At 42.3% G+C, this 22010-nt stretch overlaps 1 long non-coding RNA gene across 1 annotated transcript; it reads left to right on the top strand.

Moving 5' to 3' along the window:
• Positions 1-18344: 18344 nt before the first annotated feature.
• Positions 18345-20316, top strand: LOC121050677. The gene is made up of 5 exons (XR_005803572.1): positions 18345-18593; positions 18916-19022; positions 19128-19251; positions 19373-19532; positions 19618-20316. It is a non-coding gene; the product is annotated as an uncharacterized LOC121050677 (long non-coding RNA).
• The last annotated feature ends 1694 nt before the right edge of the window (positions 20317-22010 follow it).

Here is a 22010-nt window from a genome sequence, read left to right as displayed (position 1 = left end):
AATTTAAGTTTAAAAAAATCTTTTTTGATGGAATATATCTTATAAGGATATTTCTAAAAAGAAAAATGGGTTAGATAAGTAAATTTAATAATTGAAATTAAAATATATGGTGTAATAAGTAAATAGAGTGAATAAAGAAAATTGTAGGGTTACAATAACCGCATCCAAAATGTTATTATGCATTAAATGGGACTGCACGGACGGGATGGGTCGGTGAGAGAAATAAGTCGGGGAGTGCTTCTGTTTTGGGTTACAAAAAGAGGAAGATGGGCGCCAAAGAATGGCCCTATATGTAAATGTATGATTAGAGAAGATGTTTGAAGGATAAATTGACAAGGAGGAAAAGAGGATAAGATAAAGATGCATGCTAACATGGAACCAAACAGAGATCGCTTTGAATAGAATTGATGGAGTTCAATTTAGCAATGCATGTTTCTTACATGTGAGCCTTGTCCCCTTCCCATGTGTATATGAAATTTATGTCCCCGCCTTTGCCATTTTCATTCTCCATTATAAATTGTTTCAATTATTTTGGGTACAACAGTGCACGAAAATTGATAATTACTAATTAAAAAAAAACCTGATTAATATGGCAATAGTACTTAGGACATGAGCACCCAAAGTCAAGCCACTATCGATGAACTAGCCCAACTGTAGCGTAATGACAAAAGCAAGTTTCCACCCGTGCTCCAACTTAAAGAAACCAATCATTTGAGAGAGGCCCGATAAAACATTGAGGCCTAACAAACTAAAACTAAAGAGATTCTGTCCCACTTACCCAATTAAATATTTTTTAGTTTTCTCTTACCCAAAACACTTTAAGAAAGTCTTTTCTAATACCCCATTAAGTCTTTTTTGTTTTTGTTTTGAAGACTATTTTACCCCCATCCCTGTTTGCTCAAAAATTGTCCCGACCACGTGTCACTGGGTCGAGAGCTTCTTTGGCTTAAATGTGTTCTTTTGGAGTGGTGACGTGTGAGCGGGCGTGCCAATTCGCGGCCGGTATAGGCCAAGCAAGGTTTTGTTATAGATTGTAGATCTTACGCCTTATCTAACTTCTGATAAGTTGATTGTGGCCGAGGAAGGATCAATCTCGGCTGCGGGGTTCTCTCTGCCTTGAATGTAAGGACTTTAGCACGGATCGACCTTAACTAGCCACAGTCTTCGGGCTATGTAACGCTCAAAATCGTCCCGGCCGCGTGTCATTGGGTCGAGGGCTTCTTTGGCTTACACGTGTCCTTTTGGAGTGGTGACGTGTGAACGGGCGTGCCAACTTGCGGCCGGTAGGCCAAGCAAGGTTTTGTTATAAATTGTAGATCTTACGCCTATCTAACTTCTGATCAGTTGACTATGGGCCGAGGAAGGATCAATCTTGGCCGCAGGGTTCTCTCTGCCTTGAATGTAAGGACTTTAGCACGGATCAGCCTTAACTAGCCACAGTCTTCATACTGTGTAACTCGGTGATTAAGGTGAAAGTGAAGTGATGATAATTCTTTTTGTGATTTTGTATAAAGTAATTGACGTAAAGTAAATAACAAACAAATAAATAATATAAACGAAAGTGCAGGAATGTAAAGGTGCAGCAAATAATGTGCAGGAAGATAAAAAACAAGAACGTAAATCGAGGGAAATAAAGTGCAACAAATAAAGTGCAGGAAGATAAACTGCATGAATGTAAAGACGAACAAAGTAAAGTGCAGGAAAGATAAATACAGGTAAAGAAAGCTATAAGATAAACACGTAAAAATTGATAAATGTTGTTGAATTGTTGAAAATGTATTGAGATAAAATTTGAGTAATAGCGTAAAGCGTTTGGTCGACGACTTCTAACAATGAATCCTATGATCCTTTTAATAGTGAAGCTAAACTACTGAATGTAGATGTACTTATATGAGCATTTGCAAGCATAATTAGCTATAATGAGCCACGCTCATGATACTGCCAATGGTGTGACCTACGGAAATACAGCTAAGCAGGCTACCGCCTGAGCCCCGGCTCATCCCCAGATTACCTCTGACGCGCCGCGCCAAGATAGCAGCAGAAGCTGGGGACTGAAGCACTTCAGTCCCACATCGAAAACATGGAAGAGCTCAGCCTCTTCCCCACCTATAAAAGGTTCTCTCCTCTCTCCTCATTAATTACACATTCACTACTTACCTATTGTTATTCTGTCAATATAAATACATTGACTAACTTAGGCATCAGAGAAGAAGACCGCCCAGTGCGGTCTCCCTCTGACGCTGCTTTGTATTTCACTTGACAGGTAACGAAAGCTCTGACAGCATTGCAAGTAGCGGCCTACCCATCGGACCAGCGTTAACAAAGACTTGACTCAAACTTAAACATTAACATTGGCGCCGTCTGTGGGAACCCTTGAACAAAAGGCCATCCCACCACAGTAATCACCATGACTAACGGTAGCGGGGGAATCGCTGAGGAGCAAGCGAATCAATCTACCAACCCCCATCCCACCAACCCCGCGGCTAATGTTAACCCCGCGGTTAACATTAACCGAGCACTATTTAACACTCTGGTTAACCCTATAGCATGGAATCCCAAGGCTCATCCCAGGCCCCGCTGACCTAGACTGCAGCGAAGGCATGACCAAGCAGCAGTCGCCCACCAGGCCGGGATCTCACTGCTACGTATGATCTGGCATTGGCGTCTCCACAAGGTGAATAGGGAGCGCGAACAAGAGCGCAGAGAGAAGGCAGAGGCCCAAAAGCAGGTGGCCACGCTGATGTCAAAATTCGACGAGCTGAAAAGGGCGCTGGAGGCAAATGCTAACCCAGCGCAGAGCGAGCAATCGCGGAGCACCAGATGTAGTCGACCCAATACCGGCCGATTGGTACTCGTATCGATCATATATATGTAGGTACCGCCGAACCCACTAGAACTATTGGCAATGGGCTCACCTCCCCTGCCCCGTCTAATGATGGAATAGGAAGCAGAGTCACAGCCGCACACCAACCGCTCGGCGGCTAGGGCCAGGACCGAGGGCAATCCACCTGTCCCCAGGCGGGAGCTGGTTCAGCGAAATCTCCAGGAGGGATCCGCTGGTGAGGCAACCGCCCTAATCCTAGAGAGGATGCAGCAATTAGAGCAAAGGCTAATCCGGGCGGAAGCAGGCCCCCAGCACCAATTCCAAATCAGCTCTTTGCATCCAGACCAGAACCATTCACCGCCAGGATCTTGCAGGCAATCAGACCAGCATATGAAAAGACGCCAAAGATGTCACACTACATCGGTATGACTGACCCCTTCGTCCACATAGACACCTTCAAAAAAGTCACTAATAACAAGGGATTCGACAACGCCACCCTCTGCCACTTGTTCAGCGAAACGCTAGACAGTGAGGCAATGAGCTCGTTCTTTGAATGCCCACCTGGATCCATTGACTCATTCCATGCACTATCACACACTTTCCTCTCTCGGTTCATCCTATTATCAGCCGGGCACCACAACACAACATAGTTGTTCAACGTCAGGCAGGGTGCAGAAGAAACATTAAAGGCATTTGTCACAAGGTGGCGAGCGCCGGCATCTCAGTGTTGTGACCTTGATAAAAACAATGCATTAGCAGCCTTCAAGCAAGGACTTCTCAAGGGGTCGTTTCTCTATCACCTCAATTACAATCATCCAAATGTCGCGTATGACCACGTCATGGATGAGGCGGTTATCCATGCCAAGAAGAATTCATCACATATGGAGAAACCCCCCACCACTGCCAACACCTGTAAAGACCACTCAGCCCTCTACCAGCCAGCATGGGACCTCTAACAAACCCTCTGCTACGCCACCAGCTGACAAGAAGAGAGAGTGTCAACAGGGCAACTACCAGAGCAAGCGGAAGAAGGACCAACATTACAATAAGGGCAACCGCTCATCCCATGGGGATAACCGCAACAAACAGACGGAGTCTGCCTAGCGGTACGCAGTATTCATTGTCCTCACAGCCTCGTATGAAAAGATATACGACTAATGCAAGGACCAGATTCCTCCACCACCCCCAAGAAAATACCCAAGAGGTGTAAATACCACGAGGACAGTAGTCACAATACCACCGACTGCAATGCTACAGCCTCAGAGCGGCTTTTCTTAGCCTCTAGCCGGGCAACCTCGCCCTCTAACCTTTTGACCTCCGCAGATTTTGTGGCAGACTCCCACTGAAGAATCTTGACTTTCTTGGCCTTGGCCGCCACTTAATCCTTCAGCAGAGCTATGTCCTGCTCTAGTTTGGAGATGCGGTCGTTCCGCTCGAGGTCCCACTCAATGGCCACATTCAGCTTGCCGTGGGCATCCATAGCATCGCACTCTACCTTGGTCAGGCTCCACTCCACATCCGCCAGCTTATATTTGGTCTTCTGCACCTCCCTTTGGAGACCTTCGATTTCCTCCTTCAGTTGTCGCTCAACTTTAGGTTGGCGTGACACCGCCAAGAACAACTCATGGAGCCCCACTGACAGATGCCCGAAGGCCGATTATTGGACGGCCATCGGATGCATTGTCCCATCCAGCCTGCTGAACCTGAGCCTTTCGCAGAGGTGGAACAAGAACTCCCACTCAGAGTTAGTCAGAAACTCCTCATAGGACACGAAAGAGTCTAGACCGCCCTACTGCACCGCCCCAACCACAACCACCGTCTGTGAGGGTTGCTTGGCTCTCTTCTCTTGGCGGGCCCCAGTGGGCTCCGCATCATCTACTTCCTCCTCCTTCTCATTGTCATTCTGCCGCCGCTTCCTTTGCAGAACCGCCCGTGTAGCACTAGCGGCAACAGACCTCAGCAGAGCATGCGGTTCCAAGCCAGTAATGGTAACGGGCTCTCTCTGCAGCACCGTTTTCTCCGTCTGCGACCCTCATCGCTGGGTGACAACCTTCTTGGTCTTGGCTGGAGCGACAGTAGCTTGGCTCCCGCCGGCGACCCCTTGCTCGACACCACCTCTGAGCAGCCCCCCAACTGGCCAGCGGGGGGAAGGTGTGAATGATGGGGCATTGGTAGCACCACCAGAGTCTCCAATGGACTCACTGCCAAAGTCTGCAGATCAACGGTGGTCTGCTGCGCAGCCAGCCCGGCAGCGTACATGCCTTCCAAAAAATTTGCGAGCTTGGCGCGGTCCATAGCTTTATCAAAATCCTCCAGGCTGGCTTTGTTTCGCAGAGGTCATACAAGCTATATCAGCCAACCATAGCACTAATAAGCGTTGAACACAAAAAAAAAAAAACAGACTAGCCGGCGGAAATGTCTTACCAATGGCGCGTGTCAGCCTATGGTCGACCAACAACTCCCACCAGGTGAGCAGGCGAAGATTGAGCAGGTTGCAGTTCTGCCAGCAGCCTTTTATCCTCTCCACATGACATTGCTCTTCGCGGGTCAAATTGAAACGAAGACCAGCTGCAAAAAAAAAAATGAAGATTGGTTAGAAAAAAAACATATATATGCACACTACTGGCATGTCATACAAGCTATATCCCCCAACTTGGGTCAGCGATGACTATCGACAACCTCGGGTTGGCTGAAACTCTGACTTAATTCTATATGTCGGCACCCCATCATTTGCTCCGGCGTCATACTCCCACCCCGAGGTCGCCACGCAAAAGGTCACTCGCCAGGGAGACATCGAATCTTTCAGATTCTCGAGCAACTTGTGTGCCCCCTGTCGGCGAGTGAGGTTCACTTGTCCGCTACACCCTTGTCGCCTCACGTAGACAAGCTCGTAGAAATGGAGTACCTCCGCCACGGTCGGCCCTTCACACCCAGATAGACGCCACAGCTAGTTCAGCTCTAGTAGTAAGCGCCACATGTTGGGGCAAATTTGCCCAAACTCGAGGTCAAACTCGCATATTAGGATCTGAAGGTTGGGGAGTAGCGGAAAGGTGACCCCCTGGCAGAAGATGCTTAGTGAACGGCAGCACACCCCAATGGCAAAATGGAGACCCTCTCATCAGCGGCGGGCGGACGCAATTTAACTACGCCAGGTAGGTGGAAGACCCGCTTCACAAGATTGACGGCAGTGCCGTCGTGGAGAACCCAGGCCGACTCTACCTCTTCCCCGCCAGTCTCACCCCCACCAGCGAAACCGCTAGCGGCACTATTGCTCGCCAGCCTATCCTCACGCCTTTTGTGAGGTGGCAACGTCCTCCCTCGCCCTATAACTTTCTGGACGACTGGCATGACCCATTGTAACTTCCCAAGGTATGGTCTGCAGCGGCTCGATGTCTAGCGGTTCGGACAGTGAGGTTCCTGCAGTGGCAGACGGATGTAACGAGTCAATAAACATCCTATCCGCCACGCTCAGCAACACGTCAGACCCGAAATCCTCACTGCTCGAGATCTCTATGACGCTAGCCATCATAAACACTAAAACCCAGGTCAGTTAGTTCCAAAACCGATCAAAACTTCCCTTATGTCAGATTTTAGCCAAGAACATCAAGAACAACCAAACCCAGAAAACCCAGAAAGTGCCAAAACAAGAACACAGCGCATATATATCCAAAACACAGATTCGACAGGTTTGCTAATCCATAAACCCAACCCCCTGTCAAACAGTCACACCCATCCCCAAAACCTATTCTAGACCCTCAAACACTAGGGAATAACAGAACTCGCCCCAAATACCAAAAAAAAAAAAAAAAAAAAAAAAAAAAACAAAATAAAGCAAGGACGAGGTTCGGCTTACCCTCCTTAAAGATGGGAACTTTGATGCGCTTAGGGATGCTTATCTCCGCTTCAGAGGGTCTTCGTCCTCCAAAGATCGATAACTTCACAAAATTGCAGAATCTTCTTCTCGGCTCTCAGAAACAAAGCTCGAACACGACGAAGCATCCAGCCGAAGCAACCATCGAAGAGGCAGGTCATAAATCATCAGGCAGTCTCTACTAACGCAACTCCACTAGCGGAACTTCTCCCTTTTTCATCTTGCAAGTAAGGCAGTCTCTGCTAAGCGCAACTCCGCTAGCAGAACTTCTCCCTTTTCATCTTGCAACTGAGTGCAACTCTGCTCACTGGACCACCACCAAGTTGGTCCCAGTGACACTGCTTGCCGCTTACTATCAGCGAAGGGACTGCCGCCAACGTCGATTCCAGAGGCAACGCCTCGTCTTAACGACGACAGCTACGCGACTTTACAGTCATGCTACGTCCCTCAGGGACACGGGGACACGTCAACAGTCTACGACAGCCTTGATCAGGCACATTGACCCCCGCCACTCGGGTACCAAAGTTTGGGCTCGCTACCCAACACCCTCTGCTCAGTGCAGCTCCCCTCAACAAACAATATACCAACCAAACAGAGGTTTATCTTAGCCAGGGAATGGGGGACCCCCTGGGGGGCCTAGTAGGGGCCCACCCGAAAGGGTTCAAAGCGTTTGCTCAGTAAGTCCATGGTCGACAACGCACTGGCGCTAATTATGCTTTTGCAAGTCTAGTGGAAGTAACGCTTCGAACCGCTAGGCAACTCCCCAACCAAGATTGCCCTCCTTGACTGGGGACTTGGGGGACTTGTACTTATATGAGCATTTGCAAGCATCATTAGCTATAATGAGCCACGCTCATGATACCGCCAGAGGTACCAACTACTGCCAACGGTGTGACCTACGGAAACACAGCCAAGCAGGCTACCGCTTGAGCCCCGACTCACCCCCAGATCACCTCTGACGTGCCGCCACGTGCCGCTTCAAGATAGCATCAGAAGCTCTGGAAGCTGGGAACTGAAGCACATCAGTCCCACATCGCAAAACATGGAAGAGCTCAGCCTCTTCCCCACCTATAAAAGGTTCTCTCATCTTTCCTCATTAATTACACATTCACTACTTACCTACTGTTATTCTGTCAATATAAATACATTGAATAACTTAGGCATCGAATAAGAGAAGACCGCCCAGCGCGGTCTCCCTCTGACGCCACTTTGTATTTCACTTGACAGGTAATTGAAGCTCTGAGATTGCAAGTAGCGTTTCACCTATCGGACTAGCGTTAACAAAGACTTGGGCCACCGCTCAAACTTAAATATTAACAAAAGAAAAACAACAATCTCAGCCTTTACAGAAGACCGCATTGATTACAAATAGAATAGTATTCATGTTTGTGATATTTTTTGACGTTATCAATGATTGATTCTTTCATGAGCAATCAATCAGGTCTTGTAATTGATGATTGGCAATAACACCTCCTGATGCTTATTCAAGTTAATTTCCCCAAACTTTGGCAACGTTTCTCTTGACAATCAACCTCTTTGATTTGCCGCGGCTAATTCATTATGACTTGTGGGTCTGCGGTCATTCATTACGCCTTGTGATTCATTTGATCTTAATAATGGTTCTCTGCACACGTTATCTTCGGTCATAAATTTGACAACAAACATTTAATGTGCCGCGGCTAATTGGCCGCGGTCATTCATTAGGCCTTGCGGGCCGGGCCCACCTATCTGCCACATCGGACTTGCCAAATATGGGTTCAAACAATCCCTTTGTTACTTAGAGAGAGAAAAAAAATGAGAGAGAGAAAAAAAATGAGAGAGAGAGAGAGAAAACCATAGGAGACTTCGCTAGAGCTCGGTCGCGGGATTCCGGCCAACTTTCTCCAGATTCCGGTCACCGGGTATAGCCCACTGGACTTCTCTGAAAATCTCACCGAGTGTCCCCAAAGAGGTCGTCAGAAATCTCATACGTCGCCGGAAAGGTTTGTTGCTCCTAATAGACGACTATTGGAGGCAATAGACGTCTATTGGGGTGCAATAGAGGTTTATGAAACCTCGCTGAAAGTCTCCAAAGAGGTTGTTGTAGATCTCATATGGGGCCGAAGAGGTTTACTGCCCCCAAAATAAACCTATATTACCCCCATAGGAACCTACATTGCCCCCCAATAGAACTTTTAGTCGCCAGAATGGGAATTAATCTTCTTAAAATTAGACAAATAAAATTTTAATTAAGAAAAAGAACGAGGACATTATATCAATTCAAAACATCTATTGCCCCCAATAGAATTTTTTTTTCCCTTTCCTTATGGGCCTTCTACCCACAGTTTACCAAAAAAAAAAGAAAAAAAAAGAGAGTCTCTAGGTGACTCGAACCCATAATATGACTTAGCCACTGTCCATGCATAGCTGCTGTACAAAACTACACCATGTAGAAAAACCGTATTTAAAAAAAAAAGGAAAGTTCAGGTCGGTGGTTTCAACTCAAAACCCGATCCATACCCTCTCGCCTCTCTTAGCCTACTAGTTCACCGTCAACGATGAGACCCACAAAACCCCTCACCGCCGGATTGAGCCTCGATGCCTGACCGATTTAAGCCTCGATGATGGCATAGAGGGGGGAGAGAGAGACAGCGCGGTGGAGAGAGAAAGAGAGAGGAGAGAGAGAGAGATGAGAGAGTGGGCTTGTCGGATCCTTAGGCTCCAGCGAGATGGATGAGAGAGAAAGAGATAGAGAGGAGAGAGAGGGAGTTTCAAATCGTCGTCTTCTTCTTCTTCAGTGGTGCTAGCGAGCTTATAAAGTTTGCAATGGCGTCGTTTCGGTTTGTAATGATACCATGTGGTTTTGCCGGAGCTCAGACGTTGATATCTCGGCGAGAGAGAGAGAGAGAGAGAGAGAGAGAGAGAGAGAGAGAGAGAGAGAGGGCAGACGTCCTAGAAGATCTACAGCAAGTGTGTAGGGACGTATTTCTGTCTTAGGACATTGCACCAAAGAAAGCCTCTCTCAAAGATTTAAATCAGTGAATTCAATTTCTCCTTTCTTGATATACTTTCATTTGTTCTTTACGTATTGTTATCGTTCATTTTAATTTTAGGATTGCAACTTCACTGCAATCCTTTGTCGTATTTCAATCTGCCTTTAATTTTACTTTAATATTTTAGGATTACTATCTGGTTGTAAATATATATACATATCTGGTTGCAAACAACGTTATGTTTCTTGAATTGATCTGTCACTTACAGTACCTATTTTCTAACAACAAGCACGTCCACTCCCAGCAGCACAAGCTTGTAGCTTCGTATGCACATGCAGCATTGTACAACCACCCGATGGAGGGTCTTCTCATGGACACTATGGGCGGAGCCGTCAGCTTCTTGCTCTCGTGCATGTCTCCGCGGACTTCGATTTTCTTCTTCTCATTTGCAAATTGCAACCATCAAGGCAGTGGATGACCACTCCAGTGTATGCAACTTTCTGTCTCTGAGGGTTATGGTTGGAAAGACTAATACTATACTATCTTTATTTTGTGAGTTATTAGATTTTCGGATTATGTTTCATTTAGTTTGCTTGAGGACAAGCAAAGTTCAAGTGTGGGGGTGTGATTACACGCATTTCTATGCATGTAAGTGTATCTAAAACACTATAAATAAGTTAATCCTTGAGTCAATTATAATGAAATTAATCCAATTTTATTTATTGTGTAGGAAATAAGTGGAATTGTGGAAATCAAGAAAAAATGGTGGAAAATTGGAGCAAAATGTAGTTTCCGAGAAAATGACAAAATTGTCAATGCGGGTCAACTGTGGTCAATGCCAATGAAGGGAGCGAAATCTAATTGCTTCCGATAATTTGTGCAGAAGTACATTGAGAAGGGAACAACAAGAAAAAAAAGAAAAGAAAAGATATGGAAAGGAAATTAAAAAAAAAGGGTTATGACGTCATGCTGACGTCAGCATGTTTAATTACATAATTATGCACGGTGGCTTTCCGTTTCCTGTTTCTTTCCTTTCATCCTTCCTCTCACATGCTGACACGTCAGCTACCCTATCCCTTCATGTCTGTAAAAAAAAAAACGGCAGGACTCCTCTCTCTCAGAGAAAAACAGTAGCCGACCCATCCATATATACTCTCTCACCCAACCATCAATTATGCTATTCCTCTCAACCTAGAATATCCGCACAGCCACCCCATTACCCTCTCTCTCTCTCTCTTCTTCTCCAACACACCCAAAACACCTCTCCACACCATTTATTCTCCTTACCAAGATTCACTTTCCTCCTCACTAAGAACCTCCTCATCAAGATCCACCACCACCTCACCAAGATATATTTCTCACCTCACCAAGATCCATTTTCCTCCTCATCAAGATTCACGTCACCAAAATTCCATCAAATCCTCATCAATTTCTCAAAGGGATTTCAAGGAGCTTCAAGGGATCTCATCTACATCAAGACTTGAGATTGGGTATAGTGGGAAGCCATAAATCAAGGCTTGTCATAATTGCTCCATAGCAATTTGTGACTTGTTCTTGTTACTTTTCACTATTCTTCACCTTTACCTCTTTAATTAATTGATGAATATTGTTGTTGAATTGTGGATGGGTTGTGAGTAGTCTATTTAGGAAGCTAGGGTTTGAGCCCTAGCATGGATTTAATGTAATAAATATGTTTTGATTTAATGGTTTTCAATTTCGTGTTTGGCATATGTTCTATTCTATAATATTTGGCTAAGATGCATGCTTAGGAGCTTGATTAACTCTTGAATGTGTAGATGAGCATGTCTAGAACAAATTAGGGGACCTAATCACTTCTCTAATTTATGGCTAGTACACTTGTTTAGAACATGGTTAGCTACAATACCAATTTCGATTGCCGTATTGGCTAGCTTGAGAACCTTGATTCTAGGACTCTTCGCCTTTTGGTGCAACTAGAGGCCTTAACAAGGCTCTAGATTGTCCCAATTGAGTTTCAACGACCTTGATCCGGAGTAGGAATACCCTTTAAGGAATCTAATGACCCATGAGCCTCGAAAAGCCTCGGGTACGGTTCTTGATGCCATTATGAAATGAGTAACTATTGTCGGAGCATATTTATGCATTAAACTTGGCTAGGAGGATACCCTAGTGACCTAATTTCCATATCTTGTTAGGTTTCTATTATCTTTATCTTTAGTTGCAATTTCAATTGTCAATTTTATTTTTCGCAATCAAAATCAAATTTCACAAACCACTTTCATTGTCAATACCACTTGGTTGTGAGTTTCTGCATTCACTTGTGGTTCTCTTGATCATTTTAGGCTTGGTTGTTCCGAGCCGAGCATGTAAATAGCTTGGTGCTATTTTTTTAGGTTCTTTGTTAATTGTTAGTGACTTAGTAATCAGCATAACCAAGGATTGGAGTTAGCTTTTCAATCCCCGTGGTACGATAATTTCGGGTTCAAATATTTCTCACTTCTTTGATGACAATGCCCTTATTGCGAGTAAGTTGCATTTAAGTACTCAAATAAGAAGAATAGGCCTTTTATGTTAAACTCGGTTGAATTTGTGGGATATATGCTAATATATAGACAAGGGAGGGATTCCTATATTTGGAAATTCGAAATAGTGGAGTTTGATTATATAAGAATTGGACAGATTGTCTCCAACAAACTGCAATCGGTGAACTTTGCCAACACCCGCATGTAGATTGTTATAAAACCAGAGGTTAATTAATACCCAATCTTTCTTCGTTTCCCTCCTCCCTACTTTGATATTATTTTGTATGATCCTATTACTCGTTGAATTCATTTCAAAAACAAATATGGGCTTTTTGAATTTACTATATCTTAGTGAAATTCTTGTTTTGAAAGTTTTTTTTTTTGTAAATTTTCAGAAACGTTCGTAAAGAGGCTATTCAAGTTGCTTTTGCTGCTGCTAATATGTTCCTGGCTTATTCAAGAAATTCTGATGTTGTTCAAGCTCACTCTCAAAAAGCTCATTCTACTAAATACTATTATTAAGTGGCCTCCGTCTAATTTTGTTAAACTCAACTTTGATGGTTCTGTGCGACATCACAAACAAGGTGCTGTAGGTTTTATTATCCGGAATGAGCAGGGTATTCCTATCCTACCTCTTCTAAGAGACCAGGTCATTCTAATGTCCTTGTAGCTAAAGCTTTGGCTCTCAGAGCAGGTCTACATGCTGCTTTTCTTCATGGTATGTAAAAAATTAAAGTTGAAGGCGATTCAAAGATCTTGATCGACTATGTTAACAATAAGATCACAGTTCCTTGGAAGATTCAAATGCTAGTTTTTGATATCAAAATGTTGGCTTCTCATTTCTCGAACATTGAATTCAAGCACGTTTGGCGTGTGGCGAACTTTGTTGCAGATGCTCTTGTGGATTTGGGTCACGACACAGACATAGCCAGCTGGCATCATGGCCTCCCTCTTTCTGTCCTCCATGCTTTTAATTTTGACTTTCTTGGTTTAGGTTGTTTTAGGGGCTCTTCGCTGTAATTTTATTTTCTTATCGGAAAAAAAAAGTTCTTTTTTTTTTTTGTATTTGTGAGTTCCAAGATTCTCAATTTTTGGGTGGATTTATAGTTTCTCTTGTTGATTTTGCTGAGGGTTTGTTTTCTATTTGAACATTTGAAGTTCTGTAACGACGGAACTCATTCGGGTCCAAATCGAAGACTCCTAAAACCCATAACCCGAAACCAAATGCTAGCAACTTAACTTTTGTCCTCCATCTCTCTCACCTCCTTTTCTGAGGAGGATCCACCTCCTTGTTGTTTTACTCGGATAAGACAACCATCCACTATTCTAGAGGGTTTTCATTGTTATTCTGCTATTCTTCTCTTATATGAGATCGAGCCTCCGTCTTATCGTGAGGCTTGCTCTAACCCTGTTTGGCAGCAAGCAATGATAGAGGAATTACAAGCCCTAGATAAAACTCACACATGAGATTTGGTTGATCTTCCTCTTGGAAAGTCTGTTGTGGGTTGTAAATGGATATACAAAATTAAGACTCGCTCTGATGGCTCTATTTAAAGATACAAGGCTCACTTAGTTGTATACATACATGTATGCTATGAGACAGTAACCATGCATATATACAAGTTAAGCACTAGATCTCTGTAATCCAGAACTGTACTAGAAATCAGAAACAATTGACTTTATTTTGTCCTTATACCGTTAACAAAATCCAGAGACTTTTGCATCTGCGCATCATCGTCATCCTTAACCATGTGGACTCTCCTTTTTCCTTCTCTTTTTCTCTTCTTTTCTGCCCATACTCAATTTCTCCCAGCAATGGACTACAAAACATTGATCTCTTTGGGCTTCTAAACAAGAGCAGTATTCTAATTCAAGTTGCCTTCACTCAAACCATTAGCGGTTTTCCACACTCATTGGAGTGGAATTCCCTCACTTACTCATTGGAGTGCTACACCAAGCGCCAGCTGCTTTTCCCAGCCGCGCTCTGCTAATGAAAACAAAGATGCCAGTTTCTGCATGGGGACATGCAATTTTGCATGCAGCAGCTTTAATTCGGTTGAGGCCAATAGCCAACTATCAATATTCCCCATTACAACTTGTTTCAGGGAGCCAGCCCAATATCTCCCATCTTTGAACATTTGGTTGTGTTGTTTATGTGCCTATCGCACCGCCACAATGTACAAAATTGGGCCCTCAACGTCGATCGGGAATCTATATTGGTTTTGATTCACCATCCATTATTAGGTATTTAGAACCCATGACGGGTGATACCTTTACTGCACGGTTTGCAGATAGCCATTTTGATGAGACAATATTCCCGCCGTTAGGGGGAGATAAGATTGTTCTAAATGAACGTCGTGAATTAATGTGGACTGTACCCACTATATCTCATCTTGATCCTTATACCAAACAAAGTGAAATTGAGCTATGAAGGATTCTGCACCTTCAAAATATTGCTGACACAATGTCTGATGCATTCACTGACACAGCAAAACTGACAAGATCACATATCCCAGCAATAAATGCACCTACAAGAATTAATGTCCAAATTGGACAAAATAATGTGGCGGCTAATGAGCCATCTGCTGCACGCCTGAAGTGTGGCAGACCTGTAGGTTCAAAAGATTCAGTTCTTAGAAAGAGGAAATCAAAGGCACATCTGAATTATGATGAAATCGCCCCTGAAGAGAATATTGGGCAAGACATTAATGTCCGATCCACAATTCATGATTTTGTGACTACAGAAGAGGAGAATGACATTGGTGAGACACTAGCTCATGAAGAGGCTCAGGTACCTGAAAATAAGGAAATTTCTGTAAACTATGTGTACACCAATGAGTTGTGGGATCGTAGAGATATGATCATAGACTATATATTCTCATTCGCAGTAGCTACTGAAATAATAAAAGGCGATGCACTGAACCTCGCTCTGTTAATGAATGTAGACAGAGACATGATTGGCTCAAATGGAAAGAAGCAATCCAAACTGAATTAAATTCTCTAGAAAAACGCAGTGTTTTTGGACCTGTTGTCCAAACACCACCCAATGTCAAACCGGTTGGATATAAATGGGTATTTGTAAGAAAGCGTAATGAGAAAAATGAGATTGCAAGATATAAAGCGTGACTTGTTGCGCAAGGTTTTTCACAAAGGCCTGGGATAGATTATGAGGAAACATAATGGATGCAATCACATTCCGCTATCTAATAACTTTAGTAGTTTCGGAAATGCTTGATATGCAACTTATGGATGTTTTTACTGCATACCTATACGGTGAGTTAGATACTGATATCTACATGAAAGTCCCAGAAGGACTTAGGTTGCTTGAAGCGACTACAAAACCACGCAATATGTACTCAATCAAACTGAGATGATCCTTATATGGATTGAAGCAATCTGGACGAATGTGGTACAACCGCCTCAGTGAGTATCTACTTAAGGAAGAATATGTCAATGATCCTATATGTCCTTGCATGTTCATTAAGAAATCAAATTCTGGTTTTACAATAGTCGCAGTTTATGTTGATGACATGAATCTGATTGGAAGTTCTTCAGAACTTGGAAAAACTGTTGAATATTTTAAGAAAGAATTTGAAATGAAAGACCTTGGAATAACAAGGTATTGCCTTGGGCTGCAGATTGAGCATTTGGATAGTGGGATTCTTGTCCATCAATCTGCTTATACCGAAAAAATTCTGAAGAGATTTGGTATGGAAAAGGCTCACCCACTGAGTACCCCAATGGTTGTTTGGAGTCTTGACACTATGAAAGATCCATTTCGTCCAAGACAAGATGATGAAATTATCCTTGGTCCAGAAGTACCATATCTTAGTGTTATTGGTGCCCTACTTTATTTTGCACAATGTACAAGACCAGACATTGCATTTGCAGTTAGTGTGTTGGCAAGATATAGCTCTGCTCCAACATCACGCCATTGGAAAGGCGTAAAAGACATTTTACTCTACCTTCGTGGTACAACAGATATGGGTTTATTCTATACAAATAAATCTATTGATAATCCCACGATTGTTGGATATGCTGATGCATGATATCTCTCTTGTCCGAATAGAGGTTGCTCTCAAACAGGATATATTTTTACTTGTGGAGACACGGCAATTTCATGGTGATCATCCAAGCAAACACTCATGGCAACTTCCTCTAATCATTCAGAAATAATTGCATTATATGAAGCTGGCCGAGAATGTTTTTGGTTAAGATCCATGATTCGCCATATTCGAAGCACTTGTGATTTACCTTCAGTAACTGACAATCCAACAGTGATGTATGAAGACAATGTTGCTTGTATTGCTCAGATTACAGAAGGATTCATCAAAGGTGACAAGACTAAGCATATCGCACCAAAGTTCTTCTACACCCATGAGCTTCAAAAGAATCAAGAAATTGCAGTGAAGCAAATTCGATCTGATGAAAACTTGGCTGATTTATTCACCAAATCTCTACCTAAGTGCACTTTCCAGAAGTTAGTGGAAGGGATTGGATTGAAACGACTCTCGAAGCTATCAAGCGATGCATGCAAAGATCAGGGGGAGATTTCAATCAGGGGGAGCATCAAGAAACATGCTACCTAGGACATATGCGCATTGTGCTCTTTTTATCCTTCGACCAGGGTTATTTTATCCCATTAGATTTTTGTTACATGGCAAGGTTTTTAACGAGGCAACAGTAAGCGCGTCCAATACCATCATCAATTGGCGGACATCCAAGGGGGAGTGTTGTAAATATTAATTCTTATGTGGCTGTCCACGTTATTAGTTAGGGACCTACATGTAATATCTCAATAATTTGAACACTTATCATGTAAACCCTATCTCTATATAAGGGAGGCCTCTAAGACTGAATAACATACTTCTCCATTTTCCCCTCATCTCTCTTTATATATTTCTTACTCTTTACAAAGTAAGTCAATACTTTATAACATGTTTTTCATTTTTCTAATATATACAGTTTTTGTGCAATTTAGTAGTAAGTTGTTTTCCACACTAGCGTTACATTAATTCTCTTTTTTTGCCATCAACCAAGGATCAATTGCTGATGGCTTTATTTAAATCCTAATTTTTTTTCTCTTTTATTCTGGAAGTCCTTTTTTTTTTTTTTAACCAAACCCGTAGGGGAGGCAATATGTTCATCTCAAGCCAGAATGACCATTAATTACATATCCTTCCACTGCCATCTATAGACAGATAAAAAGATGTGTTAGTACCTGCAATGGTATATAGAACTAGGTCCACTAATTGGACATTAGATCGATACATCGAAAAGCGGATTTCTTCCTTCGATACTACTCCAGAAGATTCTCTAAAAGCACATAAAAGTGCATAGCTCCCTAAAATAATAGAGAATTATTGTAAATAGACTAAGCTACTAAAATGGAGTTCCCTAAAAAGGAGAATCACTAGAAAGAAAAAAATCTTCCTAATTTAAAGTCCAAAAGGCCCAATGAAAGTCAGAAACCCTAGGCCTAACAACCAGCCCAGCCTAGTTTTCCTTCACCTCTCATGAGCAGAAAAATGCCACCCCACTTCGAGCATCTCTGCCACTGTCGTCGTGCAATCAAAAGCCGTCGCCTGCTCAAGCAAATCTGAAGCCACAAGAGACTATTGCCACCACAAAGCCCGTGAGGATGCCACCAGCAGGCCAGAGTCGACCACAAATGAACTCAGATCCCCTCGCACTAAGCCGCTGACAAAACTCAATGTCGTTCACGCCACGCAACGCGGTCAACATTTCTGTAGACCTCCGTACTTTTTCTTGTTTATTTTATTTATCATACAACATATGAAACTATGTATTTGTAAGGTACGAAAGTATTCGCCCTTAGATTAAGACCTTGAGGCTATTTTAAAGGATTAAGAATTTGGGGAAAAATCCAATTTGGGACTAGAAAACTTTTCTTGAAGTACCGTGGTTTAGGACAAGCCCAGAAAATTTCCCGAGAGGATTCGGTGAAGCGTCAGAGAAATAAGGATGTTTAGAGTTGTGTTTTCGGAGTGGACTTGAGGAAAATTACGAGAAAAAGGAATTAGGAGCAGCCCAAGCCCACTTGGCCCAAAAGGAGGGGCAAATTAGACTTTTCGCACTCATTAAAAGGGGGAGGTATATAAGGATCACACTCCCTCAAATCCTAGCCTCAAACATCATTTTCTCACTTTCCCCTATCTCTTCAGCTCTCATTCTCTCTCATCCGACTCCCCCTCTATCTTCGGACGCCGCCCCACAGCCTTCGTGTTGCCGCCGTCGCCGGAACTCCGATCCAACCAAAGTTTCCATATTTTCTCCTCTTCATTCCCTCTACCCATTTCTCCAACCAAAATCATAAAATTTGGCCATTCAATCCTCCAAAAACCCCAGAACCCGAAGCTAATTTGGAGGTTTTTGAGATTTCTTCATTCTAAGTTCAAATCAAGGTAATATCCCTCATAATCTAGCCTCTATTCCTCTGATCTACACTTATTTCTTATGAAATTCGAATTTTTGATTTTTGATTTGTGATTTTGGTGTATGAACCCGATTTTCCCTTAAACCATGAGGCTAGGCTGCAAATTTGGCAAGGATTTATGGAAAGGATTTATTCCATGCAATCTTATTTCGAGTTTTTGGTTGTGATGATGATTCTCGTTTTCAATTTTGGAAGCAAAACAAGTGGCTTTGGTCAGCCCAAATCTAAGCAAATCCCCGGGCTCAAGCCAAGGCCGAATTGTACAAGTGTCTAAACATTTCATATTTCAGGTGTCTCCGTGGTCCATTTCCAAGCAGCATCTGATTTGCAATGCAAGCAAATATCACCTTTTGTGGACACGCTCTGTGGCCGCTACCCATCCATAAATTTCCTCAAGGTAAGTTTGCATCGTATCACTTTAATTATACTTTGCATGCCTCATTAGTTTCGCTGAAGTATACTGAGAAAAAGGTTATATACTTATTATGGTGATGCATTGCAGGTTGACATTGAAGAAAGCCCAGCAGTTGCGAACATTGAAAATGTGAAGATTGTACCAACATTCAAGATATACAAAAACGGTATCAGACAATTAAAGTACAGCTTTAAAATAATAAAATTTACTTGTAAGTTCCTGTCTTTTTTCACTTTCTAATTTTTATTTGTTATTATTATTATTATTCTTTAATCTGGGAAATAATTTTACATTTCTAAGAGCATGTATATCATTTTATTCAAAAAAAAAAGGAGCATGTATATCATAGAAGATGCGAGCGACCTAGAAAGTATGCAATATGCACGAGAGCAGAAAATGTAAATGGATAATCATGAACTAGAAGATCTTCGTTCCATTGTTGCCTGAACTGAAGGTGATCAGACAATTACAGCACAGCTTTAAAATTTACTTGTAAGTTCCTGTCTTCACATATGTTCGTACCATAACTATTCACCTATTCTCTCTCTACATAATACAACATGGATTGTGTATCAAGATTTACAAGCACCCCCAGGATATGACATTGAAGCTTCATTATGGTATTCTCTTTTCTACGGGGCAAGATTACATCTCTATTCTCGCTTATCCTCCTCCAGAACTTCTGCAAGCCCATTGTTAAATTCTCGCATAGCTGCTGTATCTCCGCTCACCTTCAAAGCACCACTTGTTAATGAGACGCCCTCCTCATCAAAGTCGTCTCCTGTCTCCTCTGAGTATGCATATCTGCAAGTTCCAGACCAAAATATTATACTATCAGGCTGTGGTGCCAAGGCAACATAAGAAGAGCAAAAGTCCGATAGCTCCATGCATTGAAAAAAACAATATCAATGCACTCATGATGCAAATTTTCCGTTAAAGATACCACTCAATGCACAAGATAATAGAGAAACAACAGGCCTCTCTTTCTGCTATTTTATGATGACAGCATCACACTTTACGCCAGTCAAATCAAACAATGTAAGCATCCATCAAATACATCCGTACATCTCTCTTGATAAGTACATAGATATTACTATTATTATGTAAACAAGATCAGGAAAATGTAAAATCACAACGTCAAAGAAAATACCTAGTTGGGTTACTTGATGGAGCCCAGAGGACACATATCACTGCCAAGAGAGCGTAGGCAAGCAGTCCAAAATGCAGGAATAACCCAGGCGATTTGCCAAAACTCACTCAATGGATCGGTTGCATTGAAATATAGCTGAATCAACACAATTCAGAGTAGATCTTATGATTACTTTTACTTGAAATAAGCAGACGAGTCAAGGAACTACACACTCCATGCCAGTTACAGTATATTTCATTGCACCAGATGGAATTGTTAATTTACAGAATATATGATTCTATGATCAGTAATAATACCTCAAAGCCAATCCAGGCCACTGACAGAAGCACAGACACTGCGAGAGAGTTGGTAAATTTTCGATATAGCTCCAACTTAGCCATTTCTCCTGATCTGTGTCCAAAATTGACGAGATCACATCATTATGCACTGAACAAATGGGGAAAAACAGACCAGAAGTAGTTTGATTGCTAATAGTAAATGTAATTCACATAACTGATGACTCCAACTTGTACATAGACATGAAAGCCTACAAAAAACAAACACTACATACGGTACTCTTCCCTATCTCCTGCACTTTTCTTATTAACTGTAATACCAAATACGAGATAGCTAGATAGCATAGGCAAAGGCCCCTCACGATCATGATGGTTTAGTTTATCCTCAAAGAAGAAGAGTGACCCCGAAGGAAATTGTGCACACTATAAGCCCCATCAAAGCCAAGAACCTGTACTTCCTGTAATTTCCAAACAAACAGTCAATCAAAAATTCATAATGCATCGCCATATACATCCTAAATGTAGAGTGGTGTCACATGCAACTAGCCGATGCAGTGACACCATTTATTGGTAGACTAGCTCGATTATATTTGCATCGAGCTAGTCTACCTATTAACCCAGTAAGTCATCTTTAACAAAATGTAGGTACAATGAAATTCTATACTTGCTCAACACATTCCCTAATCAGATCCTTATGACTGATAACTTTTCGATTCTTTGCAACACGCACTATGCCAAAAAGTCTATCAGACGACAGAACAGTTCTGCCGTCTGAAGAAAAAAAAACTGTTGTCTAGTACAGTGTCGTGTCTTGGGGGTATCAGACGACAGAACACTTCTGTTGTCTGATTTTTCAGACGACATAAACAAATAAAAGTCATGTATTGTCTGATGAGTCTACTGTCACTAACACCAAAAGCTATTGTGGCTAGCAACAAAAGCTACTCTGGTGAGATTCCTAACCACCTCTGACGAGGTCACAAAAGCTATTGTCACTAGCAACAAAAGCTACTCTGGTGAGATTTCCGGCAACCTTCGGCGAGATAACAAAAGCCACTTCTTACGAAAAAAACATATGCTCCCCAAAACAAAAAGCTATTATCCCCATCAACAAAAGATACTGTCACTAATACCAAAAACTACTCTCATCAGTAACAAATGCTACTCTCACCAACACCAGAAAACTACTCTCACCAATAGCAAAAACTACTTTTACCAACAACAAAAGTTACTGTCACTAACTGCAACGAGCTACTCTCACTAACATTAGAGAGCTACTAACATAGGTACAGAAAGCTACAATCACTATGATGGAAAACCACTATAATAGTTACAGAGAGCTACTGATTTAAAAAAAAAAAAATCTATTGACATTAGCTTGAAAATATACTAACATAGACACATAAAGCTACTATCACGATATCGAAATGCCACTAGAACAATTACACAGAGCTGCTAACTTGAAATAATGAAAATGAAAATAGAAGCTATTGACATCATGTTGAAAATATACTAACATAGATATAGAAAGATACTATCACTATG

The sequence above is a fragment of the Rosa chinensis genome, chromosome 1, assembly GCF_002994745.2.
Source record: "Rosa chinensis cultivar Old Blush chromosome 1, RchiOBHm-V2, whole genome shotgun sequence".
Taxonomy (NCBI): Eukaryota; Viridiplantae; Streptophyta; class Magnoliopsida; order Rosales; family Rosaceae; genus Rosa; species Rosa chinensis.
Note: the sequence above shows the minus strand (reverse complement) of the source record. Positions and strands in the feature narration are given on the sequence as shown.